General features: G+C 46.4%; 1 protein-coding gene and 1 long non-coding RNA gene across 3 annotated transcripts in view; one reads left to right on the top strand and one right to left on the bottom strand.

Annotated features, from left to right (window-relative positions):
* Nucleotides 1-12,779, top strand: part of LOC135227100 (uncharacterized) — a 67,993-nt gene extending 55,214 nt beyond the window's left edge. Inside the window, exon 3 of the long non-coding RNA XR_010317347.1 lies at nt 12,681-12,779. This is a non-coding gene — a long non-coding RNA (uncharacterized LOC135227100). The remainder of the gene's footprint in view (nt 1-12,680) is intronic.
* The window catches only part of LOC135227102 (enhancer of rudimentary homolog), a 139,557-nt gene that overhangs the window by 76,771 nt on the left and 48,993 nt on the right, over nt 1-13,793 (bottom strand). The window lies entirely within an intron of this gene.

The raw sequence follows: 13,793 nt of genomic DNA on the forward strand, positions 1-13,793 counted from the left end.
ACCTGGATATAGTCAAAAATTGCTGTAACAACTGATTTTGTTTTTATTCAGGTTTGAACTAACTTGGCCGAGATGGAACAGGATATTTAATTTAGAAACTTCTGATATTCAATAAAGGTGCAGGTGGTTTTAAGCAATCATGTCTGATAATTAATACTACTTGATATGAAATTACTGCCTGTCAGATTATACCTTAGCTGTTCTGGCAAACACAGTCACTTCTGCCTCTTTAGTTAATTTGGACTAATGGGCAACCATTGCACAGCTTACTGCTGTCAGTGCACCTCACGTAGTTCACTGTTGGCATTACTCGTACTTCTTTTCAGCATCCCTTTGGCTCTTAGCTCCTGTTTTTGTACCTCCATTCAAATTCTTTTTCTTCAGTCTTTCTCATCCTTATCATAACAATTATTTCGCAGTGCAACTATGAGGTTTTTCCCCATTACTCCTTTAAATCCTCTTTACTGTCAATTTCCTTTCAGCGCTGCACGGCCTCATAGGTCCCAGCGCTGGCCTTTGGCCAAACTTTTGAACTCTATTCCAGAAATGGACAAATCCTTTTCCTCCTACTTGATGTGCCAGTTGAATGAGACTTGGCTCAGTGGGCAAAACTAGATGAGGTTGCAGAAGTGGGTTCCTTCTCAGCATAGTCTCGCAAGCCAGTGGCAATAAGGTCATTTAAACCCAGCAGTGCCTTTCTTACCAAGTGAGGAATAACAGAATCAGCCCTTGTGTATGATGAGTTTGTAGCACCAAAATGTGAAAGTTGGTTAAAAAGGGATTAGGGGTCGAGCTTATGGCGAACTACGTTTAGACACTTTTGCATCTCTTAAATTTTTTTGCATGCGTTAAAGTCTTTTGGTGTCCAGCATCTTAACATATGTGTGCCCTGGGTAGTGCTTGAATTGACCTTATTGTTAGGCCATACACTCTATTGCTTGCAGTTCAGTACTCTTGTCTTAGTGCATTCTAAGGTACTTCGCCACATAATAATAAGACAGTAAGTAATGTGTATATGATCAAATGAAACTTCTAATTGAGTTTTGAATAGAAGAAGTGTCAAACCCTTATTCTTATGACAGTTGTATTTCCACAAAATGTGTAAAGATTTGGGATAGATTTGTAAACGCAATCAAGGATTAGCGAATGAAATCTGAACTGTCGTCATTTTGTTGCGAGACACGTTAATAGTACTCTAATCACTTTATACTCTTTCAGGTGAGTGAGCGTCCGCCCTAATCCACCGTTTGCTCACGTTCAGTAAGAGCTTGGTATTAGAATTTGATCGGTTCATTTTGTTGCTGTGGATGTTTCTTAGTCTTTTTTCAGTAGTTGTGTGTATTTGTCCCTAAAGCACTTTTCATTTTCAAGTATAGTAACTGGCATCTTAGTTTCATTTTCAGTTGCAAGGTTACTCTAGTATTTTTTTTTTTTTTAAACATCAAATAAGGACCCTAGCTCTTTCTTTTGTTATCATTTGGTTGCAAGTTATGGCCTCAGTCAAGTAGTAAGAAACTGATGTATTTTTTATTGCTATTTTTTAACATTAGCTTACATTTAGATGCTGAAATAGATACCGCTTGGTGAAAAACGTTATTAGATACCCTGAGGGAGTTTATTCAGTTTCGACCTTAATTTTGTTTATTTATGGAAATCAGTTATAAATCTCTCAGTTCAGTGCATGTAGTTAAACAAGGGAAGTTTTCTAATACAGTGGTACCTCGAGATACGAAATTAATCCGTTCCGAGGCGGCTTTCGTATCATGAGCTTTTTGTATCTTGAACTGCATTTTACATGTAAAATGGCTAATCCATTCCAAGCCTTACAAAAACACCCCAGTAAATTTTATAATAAAGCTAAATTGACCAACAAACAATGAAATACTACAACAAGTTGGACCATTCCATACCTAACTTAATACGTACCAGTACTAATATGTATGTACCTGTAAATAAAGTGTATTAGTGTACATGGTATACAAGAAATACTGTACATACATACGTACGTATGTAGTAAAATGTGGAACCTTACCTTTCGAGTGAGGCTATCTCTGAAAGTGGCGACAGAGGAGGAGGACAAACGGCAGAAAAATTCTTATAGTATGTACACTTTACTTTACGAAACACATTAACAAAGCTGTAACACTTAACTTTACAAAAAGCTTAAAATTAAATTTTTTTATTTATTTTTTTATTTTTAAGGTTTTTTTTTTTCTTCTTCAATTTCTTCACCACTTTCAACTTTGTTTTCCGTAGTATCAATTGGATCTTCCTTTTTGCATACTCCTGCTAGTACTAAAGGCCTCTTTAAAAAATAACTATCCAAGGAAGATTGCTTCTGCCTGCTTTTCAAAATGCTCCTGAAACACTCTGGCAAACGTCATCAAACTGCACAAGCATACGACCTGTGTAAGCCTTTTTGGGGTGTCTCTTTTCTACAAATGATTGCACCTTATGAAAAGCAGCTAGAGCATCCTTAATTTCTGCTGTTGTCATAGGGTCGTCGTCCTCCTTGCCGCTGCTAGAGAACTCTTCTTGAACGACATTATGTTGCATGGCCTCCAACTCCTTCAGGTCTTCCATCGTAAGCTCATTGATGTCGTCCTCGTTGACGACCAGCCCCATGGACTTGCCGAGTGCAACGATCTCGTCAAGATCTGGTTGCAAAACAGTTTCAGGATCGTCAACTGTTCCTGAATCTGCAGCACCAGCTTTGCCCACGTCGAATCCCTCGAAGTCTTGCGGATACGGCATCAAGCCAGAGTTTCCTCCACGAAGAATTCAAGGTTCGCCTTGAAATCTCCTGCCAAGCTTGATCGATGAGTCGGATGTATATCACAACATCGAAATGCTCCTTCCAAAATTCATGCAAGGTGAGGTTTGTGGTATCGGTGATTCGAAACATCTCTTGAAAAATATGTTCATATACAGCTTCTTGAGGTTCGATATCACTTGCTGGTCCATGGGCTGGAGGAGAGGGTGGTGTTAGGCGGAAGATAAAGAACCTTGATAAACGAATACTCCGCTAAGATATTTTCCTCGAAGCCAGGAGGCGAGCAGGGGCCATTGTCCAACAACAGCAGACATTTCAGGGGAGGCGCTTCTCCTCCAAGAATTTCTTCACTGTCGGGCTGAAACACAGATTTACCCACTCCGTAGCTTCACATCACTGGAAGCTTCTCCTTTAGCACTTTGTGGGCCTTGAAGGCTCGAGGAGTCTCGGAATGATAGACAAGTAGGGCTTCACCTTGCAATCCCCACTGGCGTTGGAACAAAGTGCGAGCGTAAGCCTGTCTTTCATAGGCTTATGCCCGGGTAGCTTCTTCTCTTCCTCCGTGATGTATGTCTGACGAGGCATTTTTTTCCAAAAAAGGCCAGTCTCATCACTGTAGCCTTCCTTGATTGTCATCTCGTCGAACATCTTAATAAAGGCTTCAGCCGCTTTCGTGTCCGAGCTGGCAGCCTCCCCATACTGCACCACCGAATGGATGCCAGGCCTTTACCAGACAAGAAGCACCTGTTCCATCTCATCGTGCAAGTGGCTCCTCTTGCTTGACAAATAGTCACGCCTTGGAAGGTGTAGCTCTCCATTTTTGTCTCCAAAGAAAGCATCCTCTTCTTTCCTACTTCAACTTTCTTGGTACCCATGACTACGTATATACTTTACGTAATTAAGTTATGTAGTACGTATACGTATGAAGTAAAGTTCTCACACAACACGATCAAGTAGTACTACAATGAAATCAGTAACGAATTTACGTTAATAAACGAAATCGTATAGAACGAACGAATTCCGCTTGCTTACGATACCGATGATGCCGCCAAGTGGCTGAAAAAGCACGCCGCTACGTACGATGCATGGTGGGATCATGGGAGAGATGCTGACCAATAGGAGAGCAGGATCTTATGGCTGGTGGACTAGCATCAGGAACCAATGGGAGAGTGGGAGGATGTTGGCGAGTCTACTAAGTTGGCGGCGCGTGAGTTTTAAAATTGTTATCGATGGTCCGGGCGAATCTTTGGACTTTACAGCAACAACCTTGCGTATCTTGAACAATTTTCGTATGTAGAGCAAAAAAATCTTCCTATTTGCTTTCGTATCTCGAGTTTTTCGTAAGTTGAGCCTTCGTATGTCGAGGTACCACTGTAGCTTGTACTCATAAGCTTCACCCAACTAGTCTAGATGTTGGTAATGCTAAAGTACCTCTTTACTTTGAGGTCATCGGTTCTTGAAAGCATTTCTTTGTTCCGACACGGCATACAAACCTTCGGTCCTTTTACAATAGGAAGGTACTAGCGGCAGCTGGATAGGTCGTAAGCTTTCGAACAAGGGGTTCGGTAGTTACTGCTTGTCCGACAGGCTCGCTGCAGCGCGACTGGGAGGTAAACAAATCACTTTTGCTTTCGGCCTGCTGGCGTGTGGACGTGTATCATCGCTCTCTGCCCGCTTCATCGTCGTTTTGCTTTCGCATGATTGTGTTTTTCTTTTTCTATGTATCTAGTGAAACTGAATTGTAAGTACAATCATTTCATTGAATTCAATTGTGAATTAAAGGATCTTGGGTCTTTTCATTTTCATATATTTCTTGATTGCATCAATTCATTATGGATCAAGGTTTCCAGAAACCTTGATCCATAAAGGTAAGGAATGAAACCTTTCACCCTTGCGCTCGGTGCGAAGGGCTGCGAATGCGCTTCGATCGAGCCCTTATTCTTTGTGAAGTGAATCGTTTGCAAGATGCATTTTCATTTTGTTCCTTATTATGATTGCATCAATATTATTTGGTTCAAGTTCCGCTCAGTCAGGGAATTGATCCTTATGCCTTGTATTCGTGCCGATGGCACGATTGCTCTAGGGCTCTTATTTTGTTGTTGGGTACATGGGTACTGTGCGGGGGGGGGTGGGGAACGAGACCCCCCCCGCTCAGTTCCCACAGATGGCTCTTCCCCTTAGGGGGGGGGGGAGGTTATCGGCGTTCTTCTCCTCGCCCGATCCGTCGAGCGCGGGGGGGGGCGCTCGGTGCCCGATGTACAATTGTATAGGGGTCTTCCACTCGTCGGAGGGATCAAAACCCCGCACGAGGGATTTCCCCCCATTAATCGCTACTACTATTATTTCCGCAGGTGCTACTGCCACGAGAGTGGACCTTGGTGAGGTATGGGCGTCCTTCCAATTGCCAGAGCGGGCTGGTGTCCAGGGGCTGCGGTTCTATGTCTGGGCCTACTGCGGTCACCCATGGAGTGGTGACCACGCAACCAGGTGACGACGTCCCTCCTCACCTGGTGTACTCGCCTCACGTGGTAACAGTCTTGCCTACAGCCGCTGTGAAGTGCCGTTCGCCGTACCGAGAGGGGGGCGTGCCGCTGCCGCTCGTGGTTGCCGCGCTGCCAGCGACCACACTTCCACTTGCCCTAGAAAGCTCGCCCTCCCTGGACCTGCCCGCCGCCTGGTACCAGGATGTTGCTGGCTGCTGCTCCACTTCCTGTGTTTCCGGTGCTGCCTGCCGTACCTGCCGATTCTGGGCTGACTGTCCATGCAGTTACTGCGCTGGCTGTCCCTGCCGTTGCTGCGCTGGCTGTTCCTGCCGTTGCTGCGCTGGCTGTCCCTACCGATGATGTGCTGGCCGTGCCTGCTGTTCCTGAGATGCCCATACCTGCTGATGTCGTCCCTGTTCGTGGTGATACTACCCCAGACTTTGGTCTGTCTGTACAGGTGCGTCCGGGCCCTGTGGCTTCGGCTACAGCAGCCCCGGCTCCGCCCTGGATAGCAGATCTTACGTCTGTCCTGAGGAAGCTGACGAAGAAGAGGAGGAAGGTGTCGTGGTCGTCCGTTCGTTTCATTCTTCTTCATCGGTGTCCGGCCGCTCGGCCTTCTTCCCCTTCGACTTCTAAGGCTTTTTACAGCCGGGAAGGAAGAAGGAAGTCGCCTACCTCCCTTCCTAAGAAGCTTCCTCGGGAGCTTCTCGGGACCCGTCGCACCTCGGTGGGACGGGAGGGTGTTCCTCCGCTGGGCGGGGGGTTTCCTTCCGCTGGTCCTCCTGCTCCTTCGGGAGCGGGGCCCGTCTCTTCTTCCGCAAGGAAGAAGACTACGGGGACCAGAGGGGTACCGGCTAACACCGGTACTTCCTCGCCTGGTGTCAGTGGTTCTGCCACTGCATCAGGGTCCGTCTCGGCCTCCCGTTCGCGGGAGGTACCGAGTGTACGGTCGCCTACCAGCGACCGTGCAGCCAGGAACCAGACCTCTGAGTCCGCTCAGCGTCAGGTTCACGGCACGGGGCGGAAGACTGGTGACAGCCGCTCATGCGACTCTCACCAGACCAGCTCTCACTCTCGCGGTGAACAGCTGGCTACCCGGGGAGTGACGTGACGGTCCACGACCGACACGGGCTGAGGCTGGGAAGAGGTCCTCCGTTGTTCGCCGGTGCCAGCCACGGCTGGAACCAGCGACGTGACGTGCCGTGAGGACAAGCAGTCCGGTCTCGGACCTGCGACAGTGGAGCCTGCAGGTCGCCTGACCGTCGCTCTCACAGAGAGCGATCGGGTACGGCAACCAGCACCAGCTCTTCTGACACTCGAGATCAGTGCCGCTGTGCTCAGTCCAGCCGTTCTCCACAGCGAGACGGTTCGACCAGGCCTGCAGCTCGATCGTCACCGCGGGTTGACGATCGCCTGCAGCCCTCCAAGCCTGCTGGTCCTGCCAGCGAGCGACGAGGGAGCGTCAGGTCTGCCTCTCCCGTACCTTCAACCTCCTCGGGTTACACCGGGAGGAGCGAGGTATTGAGGAGTGATCGTGAGGGGTGCGCCCCTCATGATCCCACCACGACGCCCTACGTGCCAGGCACGGTTTTCTTGGATACCGGCCAGGACGTATGCGCAAGTGGATGGGGAAGACCAAGAGGGCTGTCGCTGTTCCCCCTTCTTAGGAGGAAGGTTCTCGGAATATGCTCTTGTTCGAAGGGCTTAACGGTCCCCATCTGCAAGATGCTGTGACTTCCGAGATCCAGAGGAACTTTGCCGAGGTTACGGCGCTGATTCGTCAGCACAATGACCTCGGGGAAGGATCGCCGCTCCCACCAGCAGAGCCACGTCTCGGTCTCGAGTCGTTTTGGGGCCCGAGGAGGGAATCCAAATCGACGGTGGGTCTGCCGCGATCGGAGCTTGCCGACTGGGTTGAGCCAGGTAGTCTCTCGTCTCCGGACAAGGAGGCTCTCTCGGTTCTGGACGGTCGAACAAGCTCCTTCACCTCCTCTACTGCGACAGAGGCGTTTCTCGTGTCTTCGGACATCATATTTATATCCCTTCGGTCCTCCTGAGGTTTCGACCTCGACGAGGACTGGAATGAGTCGGAGCGGTATCGGCTCTCTCCTGTCAGGTCTCGATCAGCCCCAACCAGACGACGTTCACAATGGAAGGACGGCATTCCCCCTCACCTGCTGCCGGAAGTGGGGGAGTGCCTGGCCAGCCATTGGACCCGGTCCAACCAGCAGGCGTACGTTTCCAGGGGCATCGAAGGACGTAGCATTGAGACAGGAGATCAAGACCAATGCTGAGCAAGAGAACTGTAGAAATCGGTACGGATCAGTCACCGGGCTTTACAGCGACTCTTCCTGGTGGAAAAGTCTACAAACAGGCTGGCGCCCAGTGATAGATCTCTCTTCCCCGAACCGGTTGGTTCGCCAGACCCGGTTCACGATGGAGACGGCACGCTCAGTGCTCGACTCTATCAGGGAGAACGATTTCATGCTTTCAGTGGACTTGAAGGATGCGGATCTACAAATACCCATTCATCAGTCCTCCAGAAAGTACCTCCGCTTCATCCTCGACGGGACGGTGTACCAGTTCAGGCCACGTTGCTTCGGTCTCTCAACCGCCCACAGGTGTTCACGCGAGTGTTCACTCTGGTGTCTGCTTGGGCCCATTCGCACGGGATACGTCTGATGAGGTATCTCGACGATTGGTTAGTCCTGGCGAGCTCCCGCTCGCAGTTGCTACAGGACAGGGATCGACTGCTCGAGTTCTGTCGCGATCTGGGGATCGTTCTGAACTTCGAAAAGTCCGATCTCGAGCACAAGCAGAGGATGAAGTACTGGTATGCTGATCGACACGGTAGCAGATTCAGGGAGGCAGCCAAACCAGTTCTGTCTCGCAGGAACAGGTAGCTCAGCAATGGCAAGTCGTGATCGGACACCTGTCGTCACTCGGGAAGCCAGTCCCTAACGGGCGTCTTCACCTGCGGTCTCTTCAGGGAGACCAAAGGAGAGTTGGTCACAGGCGACGGATCCCCCAAGCCTTCCATGGTCACTGACACAGGAGGTGAGGCAGGACCTAGCCAGGTGACTGGACGACAGGAACCCCTTAAGAGGAGTGCCTCCGGGCACTCTCCCCCCGGACATGCAGCTGCTCTCAGACGCATCGACCGAGGGATGGGGTGCACCTGGAAGAGTTGCGGACTCAGGAGTGTGGTACGAGAACGACAAGCACCTTCACATCAATGTACTGGAACTAAAGGCAGCGTTCCTTGCTCTCCAAGAGTTCCAGGACCGCTTGATGGGACACTCAGTGGTGTTGATGTACGACAACACCACGGTGGTGGCTTACGTCAACAAACAGGGGGGGCCTAGTGTCTCTCCCGTTGTATCAGTTGACTCGGCAGGTGCACGAGTGGGCCGAGGCACACTCAATAGAGCTGTCGGCACGCTTACATTCCAGGGAAGGAATGTAGTAGCAGACACGCTCAGCCGTCGGGATCAGGTGATAAGGACCGAATGGTCTCTACACCAGGACGTGGCGGAAAGGCTCTTCGACCTGTGGGGGCGACCAGTCGAGGATCTGTTCGCCATCCGGCACATCAGGAAGCTCCAGGTGTTCTTCTCGGCCGTGCCGGATCCCCATGGGCAGCTGCAGAGGACGCTCTTCAACACCCGTGGGACAACCTCTTCGCCTATGCCTTTCCCCCCCCGTTCAGCCTGATTCGCAAGGTGATCAGTCGAGCACTGGTCATCCCGAATCTCAGGATGATCCTGATGGCTTCCAAATGGCCACAGGTCCATTTGGTATCCCGGACCTGCTGGCTCTTCTCGCAAGAGAACCGAGAGAGATTTCCCCATTGGCACGACCTTCTCGGCCAGCCACACGTCGAGCGGTACCACCGAGCAGTCCAGTCCCTACGTCTTCACGGCTGGCTGTTATCCCACCTTTTTCTGGTTGCGTACGAGAAGCTTTTTTCGTAGCGCAGCAACAGAGATGGCTGGAAACGTCCGTCAGTCCTCTGCAGCTGTTTTGTTACCAGGGGAAGTCGGCCGTCTTCGGTGGTTGGTGTTGTAGACGGGGCCTATCTCTTCTCAGAGCCAATCTTCAGCAGGTAGCGGATTTCCTCGTTTTTTCTTCGCCGAGGAAGCTCCTCTAAGTTCCCACAGTCAAGGATACAGAGCCGCCTTGTCGCTCCTCCTGAAACTGACGGGATTGGACATCTCGAACTCGTTCGAGATCTCCTTGCTTAGGAGCAGCTTCCAAAGGTCTTGCCAACCCAGGGAACTCAAATGACCCTCGTCTTGCTGGACCTGGCATCGGCGAAGAGAGTACGGGAGCGTCATGCAGATAATGATGTGGATGAGATGCTGCTTTGTCCTGGGAGGACGCTACGGCGCTATCTGAAGAGAACTCGACACCTCGGGCTGAGTGTCGACGCCTCTCCGTTAGCAAAGGGGTCAACAAGAAAGAAGTATCAAGAACACTCTTTCGTCCTGGCTGCGTGAGGTCTTCAGGAGGGCGTAGGAGCTGATGGAGTGGGACGACATCCGTACGTCCCGTCCGAGAGCTCACGAAGTCAGAAGTATCGGCCCCTCGTTGGCGGTTCGTAAGAACTTCTCCGTGGCGCAGGTATGGAAGGCGGGGGTCTGGTACAACCAGACCACCGGCAACTTCCTTATACCTCTTGGATATTGCCCATAGGTCCTTGGATCGGTTTCTTATAGGACCCGTGGTGGCTGCTCAACACGTCGTCTAGCTAACCCAGACCCTAGCAGGCTGAACAGCATCGAGTCCTGGTGTGGACTGTATGAATAGATAGTGATGAGAAAGTGACTGGCTTCTCTTTCTATCTTTTTCTTCCCCTCTACCTGTGGGTAGAGGGATACGGTCATCACCCTGCTGGATAAGGACGAGATGCCGGTGAGCTATATGACAGAGCCCCATCCTATCCCTTTCACGAGGGATGGGGAGCAGAATATCCACCACTTCCTTCTACAAGGGGGGGAAGTGGATGCCTACAAGAGTCAAAACCATGACTTTAACTTTGCTCCTGTACAGGAACAAGTTCTTACATTGCTGGTACGAAGAGATACGCTTGCCTCTCTCTTAGTACTCGGTCCAGAGGTCTGACCATTGATCCTGCGGTGCACACCCCGATCAATCGGACAGAGGCTTGGATCCCTCCCTCGCTCTTACGACCAGGGAGGCTTCCAAGGTTGGGCGAACACCAGTCTGTTCACAAAAGACTCAGATTCCACCACCAAGAAGTGAGTCTTCCTAATGTAAAAGGACCGAAGGTTTGTATGCCGTGTCGGAACAAATGACAATTTGTCTAAAATTGCATTTTTCCTAACTATACAAACCTGAGGTCCTTTTACACATAGCCCCACCTCATGCCACCCCTCACTCTGCAGTTTTTGCTTGGGCCAAAAGCAAAAGTGATTTGTTTACCTCCCAGTCGCGCGCTGCGCGCCTGTCGGGACAAGCAGTTTAACTACCGAACCCCTTGTTCGAAAGCTACGACCTATCCAGCTGCCGCCACTAGTACCTTCCTATTGTAAAAGGACCTCAGGTTTGTATAGTTAGGAAAAATGCAATTTAGACAAATTGTCATTTTGGTTGCCTTTTTAGTATTGAATTGCCATTTGGCTGTACAGCACCTAGTTTTGCTTTGAATTTTAGGAAATTATAAGTTTAGCCAGCGTAGCAAATACCTTGTAAAGTCTTCACTCTTACTAAATCGTGTAATTGTATCAGTTTTGTTAGGTGTATGAAATTTACTTAATGGTTTTGTGCATTGCATGTTTTAACTAACAAAAGCTTGTAATTTTTTCGTAAGTTAAAATTGTTTTTATGTGTACAGTTTTTAGTTAGGGATTTTATTTATTTTGTTGTTGTTGTAACAGGTATTTTGCATGTCAAAAAATTCTTAATAATCTTTTTCTTCTCTTTCATTGGTAATGTAAGTTTTGCCGTTCCTTGACAGTGTTCTTTTTGTGTTTGATAATTTAGGATTGAATTTCATTTTTTAAAAACATTTTGGACTGACAAACTTCATTTTATGTGGTAATGAAGTTTGAAGACTTACAGGCGGTCCCCGGGTTACGACGGGGGTTCCGTTCTTGAGACTCGTCGTAAGCCGGAACATCGTAAAAAATCCTAAGAAAACCTTACTTTTAATGCTTTGGGTGCATTGAAAACTATGTAAACTGCATTCTTATGGCATTTTTCATCAAAAAAACCCTTCAAATATTGATTATTTTGCATTTTTGGTGTCATATTTCATCTCCCAGATGAGCGTTGTAGGCATCGTAACCCTGGAACATGCGTCGTAACTCTGGAAATAACGTCTATTGACAAGCGTCGTAACCTCGGAACGTCGTAAGCCGACACCGTCGTAACCCGGGGACTGCCTGTATTTTGTAAAAAACTCAAGAAGACCTTGCTCAAAATTTTATACATTGTTTTTTCATTAGTTTTATTACAAAAAGTGTATTTCGTGGTGATGGGGAAAAAAAAAAAAAAAAAAAAAGTGAATTTATGGATATTCATCATAGAAAAATGCTGCGAATAGGCAAATTTCCCGCAAATAATGGGGGGATATGTTCCAGAGAGAAATCTACGATTGAGCGAGTCCATGAATCTGGAGAATGTGAATAAGGGGCCCCACCGTACTCTTATTAAACCCCTGAAAGATACAAAACGAAGATAAAGGGTAGATGAGAATATGAAGAATACAAAGGCATTCCCAAATAAATAATAGAATAGTCTTGGGGTGACAGACAGCAAAACAGTGTTGATGCTGCAGAATCACAAGAAAACGATGTAGCAAGAGATTTTTTTTTGTGATCGGTTATCAACACCGATAAGTTGGAATCGGGCGCCAAAAAATCAGTTATTGTCGAACGCTAGACAAGCGCCTTAAAACCATTTCAAAGATTATTATTTTTCACTGGTTTACAATTGGTTACCTTCCCTTTATCTAACCAGAGAATTATTATTATGCTTATGCAAACATTTGTAGGTTTTCCATTTCAGATTGTAACTATTAAGAAAATTTATTGCATTGCATAATTTTCAACAGTTTCATGTACTTTCACTAATGTTATATATTCTCAATGGAAATTAACATTATTTGAATGTTATACATTTTCAGAATAAGCATAGTTTTGAAATATTAATTATGGCTCATCAATGTACATTTATATATATATAATATATATATATATATATATTATCTATATAGTATATCTATATATATATATATATATATATATATATATATATATATATAATATATATATATAAATTTTTTTTACAAAATTTAATATTCACTTTGTCACTGTATACACCCAATTCTCTATCCATAAATCTATAGGTTTCACTCAGCCCATTTTAATTCTGGTTTATTTGTTTTTACCATTCCTAAGCAGGTGTTTGTAAAATCTATGAGGAACACCTCAAGAGGATGAACCCCAACACTCCGAGCATCCACGTTACGATATATCACAACTATTCGACTTCATAGAACCAGCTGGCGGATCTCTCTTGTCTTGTGTAAGTCATTTTTGTTCTGAGCAACTTGGATATCTTCTTGTCCTGGTGTTTGATATAAGCTTTTTTTCTCAATATAATCTTGTAGTCATATACATATATAAAATATAGTAATTTGATCAGGATACGGCAAGAGGTCTAGTCACAGGGAATGCAGTATGCACTGTTTTATAATTCTTGTAATAGTTATTAACATTATAAGTGTATCTAAATACATTTTGAGACTAAGGTATTCTTCAAATAATTATTAATAACTGTTTAGCTAGATGGGAAGTCTGAAATGCTAACAGAATTAAACACTTGACAAACTACAGCATTATAATTTGTGATCATTACTCACTACTAGTCAGAAAAATGTAATCTTTATTCTATCGAGCATTGCAAGAGCTCAGCAAATGTGTCTTAGATGTTTCATAATAGGTATACACACTGTATATGCTTTTTTACCTTAATGTCCAGGATGGATGGCAAAATGAGATGTCAAAGAGCATGTAATTTGATTAGTGATTAGGTAAATACTCCTACTCTCGGTTTAATATTTCAAGTATAGAAGTGTTTTTTTATTATCTTTTATAGTCTCTAATTCAAGTTCCTTGTGCTTCAGTCTAGTTGATTTTGTCCTTTTCCTTTTCCCCGAGTAATTACATACCACTCATCTCTTTGGTGTCCTCTTTGTTTTAAATATATGCTGTATCAAAGTTTATCGCTCCTTTTCTTGTCCTTCATACTGTAATTCTACTCCTGACTTACTTTCTTCTTCATGTCAAGCTCTTTACTTTTTATGATGTTCCTTTCTGCTTCCCACTTCTCCTTAGCTTTTCCAGCATCTTTAACTTCACCATACCCCAAATTGTCACCTTTCATTGAAGGACAAATGCTTGAGGTAAGCATGAGGAAGTTTGAAAAGATGAGGCTGTAGTATGTATCGTTACATAATTACCTGCACAGATTTTGCTATCATTCTAAAACGTGTGTGTGACCTTTACAGA

This window comes from Macrobrachium nipponense, chromosome 15, assembly GCF_015104395.2.
Source record: "Macrobrachium nipponense isolate FS-2020 chromosome 15, ASM1510439v2, whole genome shotgun sequence".
Classification (NCBI taxonomy): domain Eukaryota; kingdom Metazoa; phylum Arthropoda; class Malacostraca; order Decapoda; family Palaemonidae; genus Macrobrachium; species Macrobrachium nipponense.